Source organism: Symphalangus syndactylus, chromosome 10, assembly GCF_028878055.3.
Source record: "Symphalangus syndactylus isolate Jambi chromosome 10, NHGRI_mSymSyn1-v2.1_pri, whole genome shotgun sequence".
Classification (NCBI taxonomy): Eukaryota; Metazoa; Chordata; class Mammalia; order Primates; family Hylobatidae; genus Symphalangus; species Symphalangus syndactylus.
Window position 1 is genome coordinate 57862591 of NC_072432.2, and position 8882 is coordinate 57871472.

The following is an 8882-nucleotide window of genomic DNA, read 5'->3' on the forward strand; positions in this document are numbered from 1 at the left end:
CTGATAAATGAGAACTGAAACCTAAAGTCTGGGGACTGTCAGGATAAACTTAAATCAAGAAAATATGTGAATCAGGCCAGGTGCGGTCGCTTACGCCTGTAATCCCAGCACTTTGGGAGGCTGAGGCAGGCAAATCACTTGAGGCCAGGAGTTCAAGACCAGCCTGGCCAAAATGGTGAAACTCCGTCCCTACTAAAAACACAAAAATTGTCCAGGCATGGTGGCACGTGCCTGTAGTCCCAGCTACTCGGGAGGCTGAGGCAGGAGAAATGATTGAACCCAGGAGGCAGAGGTTGCAATGAGTCAGGATTGTGGCACTGCACTGCAGCCTGGGTGACAGTCAGACTCTGTCTCAAAAAAAAAAAAAAGAAAGAAAGAGAAAGAGAGAAGGAGAAAGAGAGAGAGAGAAAGAAAGAAAAAAGAAAGAAAGAAAGAAAGAAAGAAAGAAAGAAAGAAAGAAAGAAAGGAAAGAAAGAAAGGAAAGAAGAAAGAAAGAAAGAAAGAAAGAAAGAAAGAAAGAAAGAAAGAAAGAAAGAGAAAGAAAGAAAGAAAGAAAGAAGAAAGAGAAAGAAAGAAGGAAAGAAAGAATAAATGTGGATCATTAAAAATTTAGAACTAAAAAATGAACTAACATTTACTGAATGCCTACTATGAACCAAAGCATTACATTGTGAATTTTTAATTCACAAGACAGCAATCTGTGTTTTAACAAGCCTTTCAGGTGGTTCTTATGCAGATGAAAGTTGGAGAACCACTGCTCTAGGGACATACATATGTGAATGTTGGTATTTTGGAAGAAACAAACAAACACTTTTGGATTTTAACAGACCTGACAAGGTTTCCCCTGAAAGAGAAAGACATACTAAGGGAAATAAGGTGCCTGGGAACTCGGGAAGAAGAACCCTAGGAGGTAGGAGCAATGTTGAAGAAGAAATGGAGCTGTCACCTATGTTAGACACGCTGCATGTGTACCTATTGCCCTATCATGAGCGTATTCAGGCAGAATAAACTAGGAGAGCCTTTCTGGAAGGTAAAGAGGGGATGTTTCAGATATAGCCCAACTAGGCGATTTTATAATCCCTTTTCACCCCAGGGACACCATCATTCTGAATGTTCATAGGACTATCTTAAAAATATGTCACAGATGTAAGTGAATTTATAGATTGAGTTAAGAAAGACATCAGGTTGGAAGAGAGGGCAAAGCAGGGGATGGAGAGAGCGAGCTGCATGAGTCAGACAGATTCAGACTTAATCCTTATAGTCACTTCCTAGCTGGTGATCTCAGGCAAATTACTTAATCTAGCTCAGGTTTTGTCCTTATCTATAAAAGGGGATAATCATACCTACCTCAGAGAATTGTTGGGAGGATTAAAAGAGATAATGACATGCTTGGCACCCATGGAACGCAACTGTCCAGAGGCAGCTGCCAGCCCCAGTTCTCCCTCTGGCTAAAGGAAGTCATCCTACCTTTTTTATGTAAGTAGGAGTTTTTCAATGGATTTTTCATTTTCATTTTCCTTATCTGCCTTGTCTTGTGTGATTGGAAATGACCAGAGAGAAACGAGTGTCACCTTCCCTGAACTGGTTATGTATTGGCCCTGTTCTCTCATCCTGCTCCCAACCTCTCCAGTCTCTCCCTCAGCTCTTGCGTGGGTGGGGGTGGCGCCTCCGGCATGTTTGTATATTCCTCCAACACTCAGCCAGCTCTGCTCCAGAATCAGCCTTAATTAGTCATTTACCTAGCATAACTCAGCAAATCTGTGTTTGAAGTAGAATTATCCCATGTAGAATTTAATTTCCCTGTTTCCCATTTCACCTCAATAAGGTGAAATGGACTATTCAGCATGGAGAGGCTTAGATCTCATTTTTCTTCAGTCTGCCTGTTTTGGATTTCTGAATTTAAAAGTAAATACCTCTTAGACACAGATGAATTCTTGCATGCCAGCTACCTGTCAACTGTAGCAAATACTCAGCCAGCTACTGCATTAGGTTTTGCTTTAAAACCACTCTAAATGATTTATTGTTTTTAAATTATTTACACGACATTATTCCTTTCTTGTAAAATGCAAAAGTGCTGTCAGGAACAGCACGGAAGCAAGGTTATGAATGGTACTACAAGTAAATCAAGGTAATTAGAGGCTTCAAGTTGCAAATACTGACAAGTTCTCCAGCCACCACTTCACTGATGATAATAAAATTTGCATGATTTCCTGACATTATATTCACCACATATTTTCACTGCATGCTCACTGTAATTACTTAGGGCATGATCTCACACTTCTAGCAAGCAGAACTCTCACTGAACCCAGCCGTGACTATTACAGATGCTTAGAAATGAAGTGGATGGAATTAAGGGGAGAGTTCCCTACATAGCTTTAGGGATCTGTGATGTATCAACTGAATCTTGACAGGTAAGAAAAAGGGAAATATTCTCAACCACTCCTAAGCTACTATCAGCTCAAACTATAATGACACTAAGGTATCTCGAAGACAGAATTTGGATCCTGGGTTTACCGACAGCTGATTTCTGCGATTTGTTTTCTGAATCTCTAATGTCAAGAAAGAAAAAGATCATCAAAGTTGATTTTAATCCCTAATATGGAAGTACACCAGACATAACTCTAGGTGTAACTATGGGAAAAAATTCTGTGTTATTTTTCAAAGATCAGAATGCACAAGTAAGAAAGATTAAAAATACCAAAGATCAGGGGGCACCTCTAGAAGTATACGGTGACTAAAGCAGGTCAACTCAATGTCTGAATTCCATAACCAACCTCTCATTTGGTCAAGTAATTCCTCGGTGCTTGGTGCAACATTCATTTATACCAGCACATAAATTCATACACTGTTCTCGTTTTGGCTCAGTGAACCAAACTTACATTTGACCATTTGCTCTTCTCTTCTAAACCTAGAGCACCCTCATATCTGTCTCAATAGAGGAGGAAAAATTTAGGTTTTGAACTATGTAATATACTATGAATGTACATATCAAAGATGAACATAATGTATAAACTAAAACTTGGTAATTAATAACCGTTCTTCTAACACTGAACTAAAAGACAGGAAAGAATAATTGATTCTGAGCTTTGCCTTGTGAACCATGGGAATTTATATAATTATTCGACCTCAGTCTCTTCAACCTAAAAGAGAGGAAATTACTCATACACATGCCATTGTCATGAGAATTGAAGAGAGAAGATGAAAGCACTCAGTACAGTACCTGGCATTGAATATGAATGCAAAGATACAACAAATTATCCAGAAATGTCCTATCCTTTCATAGGTCTTCTATTTAGTTCACATAGCGTGGAAAGTCTTATACAGAAAGTTAGTGTCTGTTTTAAGAGCAACTTAGGAGACAGCAAGTAAAGGAGCCTTCTTTTTAAGAATTTAGTAACATTCTGTCAGACCTGAAGTGAAAGACAATTTGGGGAATGAATTATCTCTTCCCTCACCATGGAGAGCAGCTGGTAACACTGCAATTTTTAAAAACAACTGGAACATCACACACCGGGGACTGTTGTGGGGTGGGGGGAGGGGGGAGGGATAGCATTAGGAGATATACCTAGTGCTAAATGATGAGTTAATGGGTGCAGCACACCAACATGGCACATGTATACATATGTAACAAACCTGCACGTTGTGCACATGTACCCTAAAACTTAAAGCATAATAATAAAATTTAAAAAAAACAAAAATAACAAAACAAACAAACAAAAAACAACCTAGTTGAGGCAATCAGATCTTCAGTATTGGAAGTTATTGCTCCAAATCACAGTACTTCTAAACCCAGAGGTATCTCCTGGTAAACCTTTAAAATAATGAAATTCATTAAAGATTCCCAGATCTTAGGTTGGCTCTGGTTAAAGTTTACAACCACAGTTACTAGATCTACCTTACCTAGACCGGTTACAATGCAGATATCTCCTTTCTTTGTATGAATATGTTGGGGAGGTGGTCACTCCTGTGATGGGAAGGTCTGTGAACTTGTAGTAACATATAAGCAATCTTTAAAAAAGTGGAATAAAAGTCTGTTGTAAATAGTTTGTGTTAATTAGCCTAAAGATTACATCAAGCTCTGCGGTAGGTTTACTCATATTTAATTATATCCATTTTTAAACTAGTAGTAACTTATGAGATTTCTGGAATGTGTTTAGTAATCCACTGAGAAGACTGACTCAGAATCGTAGAAGAAAGATATCCAGTGTGTCCAATTGCCGTGACTGTTGACTTCCATCATTTGTTACCCACACTTTAAGATGAATAGGGAATGCATCAAAAGTACATAGTTCAATTAGCACAATACCAAGTATGAAGCTATTATGTAGATGTGACATATTTTCTGTTAAATCATATGAATGGTCATAACTTCTGCTGAAAATACGCATGTCATTTTTCAAGTGCCCTTTCTTTTGCCCTCAATTGTATTTTGAAGACAAAACAAACCAGATTTTGTGGCATTCAGCAGTCTGCTCATTTTCTTGCTGTTGACAATAGTGTTCTCATTTCTTCTACTCAGGATATGTGGAAAATAGTCTCAACAAACCTGATAGACACAAGATCATATGCTTTTTGAATGAGTGCCTTACTACTGAATGTATGGCTTATTGTGGAAATATTTAAGCTCACCTTAAGGTCAGTTATTATAAGGGCTATTATCATCGTTTCCTAATTTAGTGAGCTTTTAATCAAATGTCTTAATTTATAATTAATGTAGCAGCCGGCCAGCCAACATGGTTACAACTAATGAGTAAGTTTATGTATTTTATAAAACCTTATATTTGGATAGTGCCTTAGCAGCAATTTATTCCAACTTCTTATGTCTTTGTGTATACATTTCTATCTTTGCCTTGGTTTGTTGTCATGTTTGTGTTTATAACTGTTTGGTTCTTTTCCTTCTCTTTCTCTTTTCATTTGAAAAGAATTTATTCTGAGAAAGAATAAAAGAGTCTTAGGAAAGAAGTGAGCTTCTGTATCAGAGATTGGTGGGAGTATGCTCTATCTCGGGAGAGTCAAGCTGAAGGTAAGATTTAAACCTCATAGGAGAGTTTAATGTTTTTGATTACCTCTAAGGTAAAATCATCTCATTTACTCTTTCTACCCCAGAATGGAATGATGTTAAAAGACCTTACACCAGCATGTTTGACTGTGTGTTCTAAGAGAAGACTTTCTCTTATTCATATCTATATACCTTTATTCCTAAATGGAGTTTACAGAGGCCTGGGGAATCATGGTGAAAGAGCAGAGTTCTACCTGATAACGTTTACAGTCTGAACAGATAGTTCAGTCCTAAACATATCCAATTCGGAAACCGAGTTAGAGGGGAAGCAGCCGAAAACCCAGATCTCATTGCTGGGGAACTTTACAATTTATCAGGTCAAACCAATAAGATGTCCAAGCGCTTCCAGTTAATTTGTGACAGACCTAAGTTCAAGAATAAATTTCTATTGCCAGTCTCAGTTCTTTCCTTTATAGAGCAGTAAACACAAATGGCTCCCAGCTTTAGAGAACTTATACAACCAATAAGATAAAACACATGGAACAACCAGAGGAAGAATAAGACTTCTCCAGTCATTTTTATATACCTGCATATAGTAAGTTTGATAAATATTAGCTGTTAACAAAATGCATGGCTTCTTAAAATTATATTTAAAATGCTTATTTATGTTAATAATTAATTTTTAATTGCTGTGGAATCTGTTTAATTTGAAACTGATATTATTTAATAATGTATATATGACCTACAAGATAAAATGAAGCATGCATCAAACAATTGTCAACTCAGTTAATTGTAAGGATAGTAAAAAGGACATACTGTGTCTGGAATTGGTGGGTTCTTGGTCTCACTGACTTCAAGACTGAAGCCGCGGACCCTCGAGGTGAGTGTTACAGTTCTTAAAGGTGGCGTGTCCGGAGTTTGTTCCTTCTGAAGTTCAGATGTGCTCGAAGTTTCTTCCTTCTGGTGGGTTCGTGGTCTCGCTGGATCAGAAGTGAAGCTGCAGACCTTCATGGTGAGTGTTACAGCTCACAAACGCAGTGTGGACCCAAAGAGTGAGCAGCAGCAAGATTTATCACAAAGAACAAAAGAACAGACCTTCCACCCTGTGGAAAGGGACCCAAGCTGGTTCCCACAGTGGGCTGGGCAACCTGCTTTTATTCCCTTATCTGGCCCCACCCACATCCTGCTGATTGCTCCATTTTACAGAGAGCTGATTGGTCTGTTTTACAGAGAGCTGATTGGTCCATTTTGACAGGGTGCTGATTGGTGTGTTTACAATCCCTGAGCTAGACACATAAGTTCTCCACGTCCCCACTAGATTAGCTAGATACAGAATGTCCACACAAAAGTTCTCCATGTCCCCACTAGAGTAGCTAGATACAGAGTGTCGATTGGTGCATTCACAAACCCTGAGCTAGACACAGGGTGCTGATTGGTGTGTTTACAAACCTTGAGCTAAATACAGAGGGCCGATTGGTCTATTTACAATCCCTTAGCTAGACATAAAGGTTCTCCAAGTCCCCACCAGAGTAGCTAGATACAGAGTGTCGATTGGTGCATTCACAAACCCCTTAGCTAGACATAAAGGTTCTCCAAGTCTCCACCAGACTCAGGAGCCCAGCTGGCTTCACCCAGTGGATCCTGCACCAGGGCAGCAGGTGGAGCTGCCTGCCAGTCCCGCCCGTGCGCCCGCACTCCTCAGCCCTTGGGTGGTCGATGGGACTGTGAGCCGTGGAACGGGGTGGCACTCCTCAGGGAGGCTCAGGCCGCTCAGGAGCCCACTGCAGGGGGGAGGCTCATGCATGGCGGGCTGCAGGTCCCCAGCCCTGCCCCTCAGGGAGGCAGCTAAGGCCCGGCGAGAAGTCCAGTGCAGCAGCTGCTGGCCCAGGTGCTAAGCCCCTCACTGCCCGGGACGGCGGGGCCGGCTGGACGCTCCGAGTGCGGGGCCTGCCAAGCCCACGCCCACCCGGAACTCGTGCTGGCCCGCAAGCACCGTGCGCAGCCCTGGTTCCTGCCCGCGCCTCTCCCTCCACACCTCCCCGCAAGCTGAGGGAGCCGGCTCCAGCCTTGGCCAGCCCAGAAAGGGGCTCCCACAGTGCAGCGGTGGGCTGAAGTTCTCCTCAAGCATGGCCAGAGTGGGTGCCAAGGCCGAGGAGGTGCCGAGAGCGAGCGAGGGCTGTGACAGCATGCTGTCACCTTTCAATACTATTTAAAATTTTAATCTAGATTATATGGTTAATGGTTGACTTTGGACCTAAATTATCTAGGCCATGTCCTCATTTCCATGTGCCAAGATAAATATACTACAAAATATGATTTTTTAGAAGTTGATCAGATTAAAGCTGGTTACTAACATTAAAAAATAAAAGTTAATATCAGAAGATTCAAGACAAAAGTATATTTGGCACAGTAAAGAACACATTGTGGCTTATACCAAATGCTTGGATCTTCTGCTTCATCTGTAAAATAAGGATACATTTTTCTAACTTGCTAAGTTTTTGTGAGGGTAAAAACCAGTCATTTCTGTTATAGCTCAACAGGTATTTCTAAAAAAAAAATCACTGCCATATGCAAAATTGTGGAATAAAAACCACAGGACTCATAAGAAAACGTGGTTAAGGGATTAATACTCAAAAACTTCATGAGGCAGCACTATTTACAATAGCAAAAACAGAACCAACCCAAATGCCCATCAATACTATACTAGATAAAGAAAATGTGGTATATATACACCATGGAATACTATGCAGCCATTAAAAGGGATGGGATCATATCCTTTGCGTGGACATGGATGAAGCTGAAAGTCATCATTCTCAGCAAACTAACGCAGGAGCAGAAAACCAAACACTGCATTTTCTCACTCATAAGTGGGTATTAAAAAATGGGAACACATGGACATAGGGAGGGGAACGACACACACTGGGGCTAGTTGGGGGTTGGGGGCGAGGGGAGGGAGAGCAGTAGGACAAATAGCTAATGCATGCAAGACTTAAAACCCAGATGATGGGTTGATAGGTGCAGGGAACCACCATGGCACACATATACCTATGTAACAAGCCTATGTAAACAAACAAACATGTTCCGCACACAGGTATCCCAGAACTTAAAGTAAAATAAAAATAAATAAATAAATAAAATTAAAAAACAAACCTGGCCGGGTGCAGTGGCTCACGCCTGTAATCCCAGCACTTTCGGAGGCCAAGGCGGGCGGATCACGAGGTCAGAAGATCAAGGACCATACTGGCTAACACGGTGAAACCCCGTCTCTACTAAAAATACAAAAAATTAGCCGGGCGCGGTGGCGGGTGCCTGTAGTCCCAGCTACTCGGGAGGCTGAGGCAGGAGAATGGCGTGAACCTGGGAGGCGGAGCTTGCAGTGAGCCAAGATCGTGCCACTGCACTCCAGCCTGGGCAACAGAGCCAGACTCCGTTTCAAAAAACAAACAAACAAACCTTCTTCAGAGACATGGAAAAAAGGACAAGAGTCCAATAAAAAGTGCACATGGTTTTAAACAAGTTAAAAGTTTCAGAAATATACAAATACTATAATAAATAGGGCATCTTACCTTTAAAAGGGTCTGAAGTTTGCTTGTACTTAAGTTTCTAGTGTGTTCTGTGTAAAAGAAGAAGAGAAGAAATAAACTGAGAAAAAAAAGCTTCTATCATAAAGGAAAGATAAAGAGAAAAAGAAAAGAGAACAGAGAGGAAAAATTCAAAAAAGCTCAAAGAGAGGGACATCAATAGGAGGATGTATGCTGGGCTGCATGACTAGGATAGCAATAGAAAGGGTTGTGGCTTATGAAGTATCGTCAAGTGGTTTGTATTAGCCTTCCCAGGCTGCCATAACAAAATACCACAGACTAGGTGGGCTAAACAACAAATT

General features: G+C 40.8%; 1 protein-coding gene across 1 annotated transcript in view; it reads right to left on the reverse strand.

Annotated features, from left to right (window-relative positions):
- Positions 1-8247, reverse strand: part of CFAP299 (cilia and flagella associated protein 299) — a 697187-nt gene extending 688940 nt beyond the window's left edge. Inside the window, exon 1 of the mRNA XM_055297202.2 lies at positions 5816-8247. The gene's annotated coding sequence lies outside the window, so the exon portion shown is untranslated. The remainder of the gene's footprint in view (positions 1-5815) is intronic.
- Positions 8248-8882: the final 635 nt, after the last annotated feature.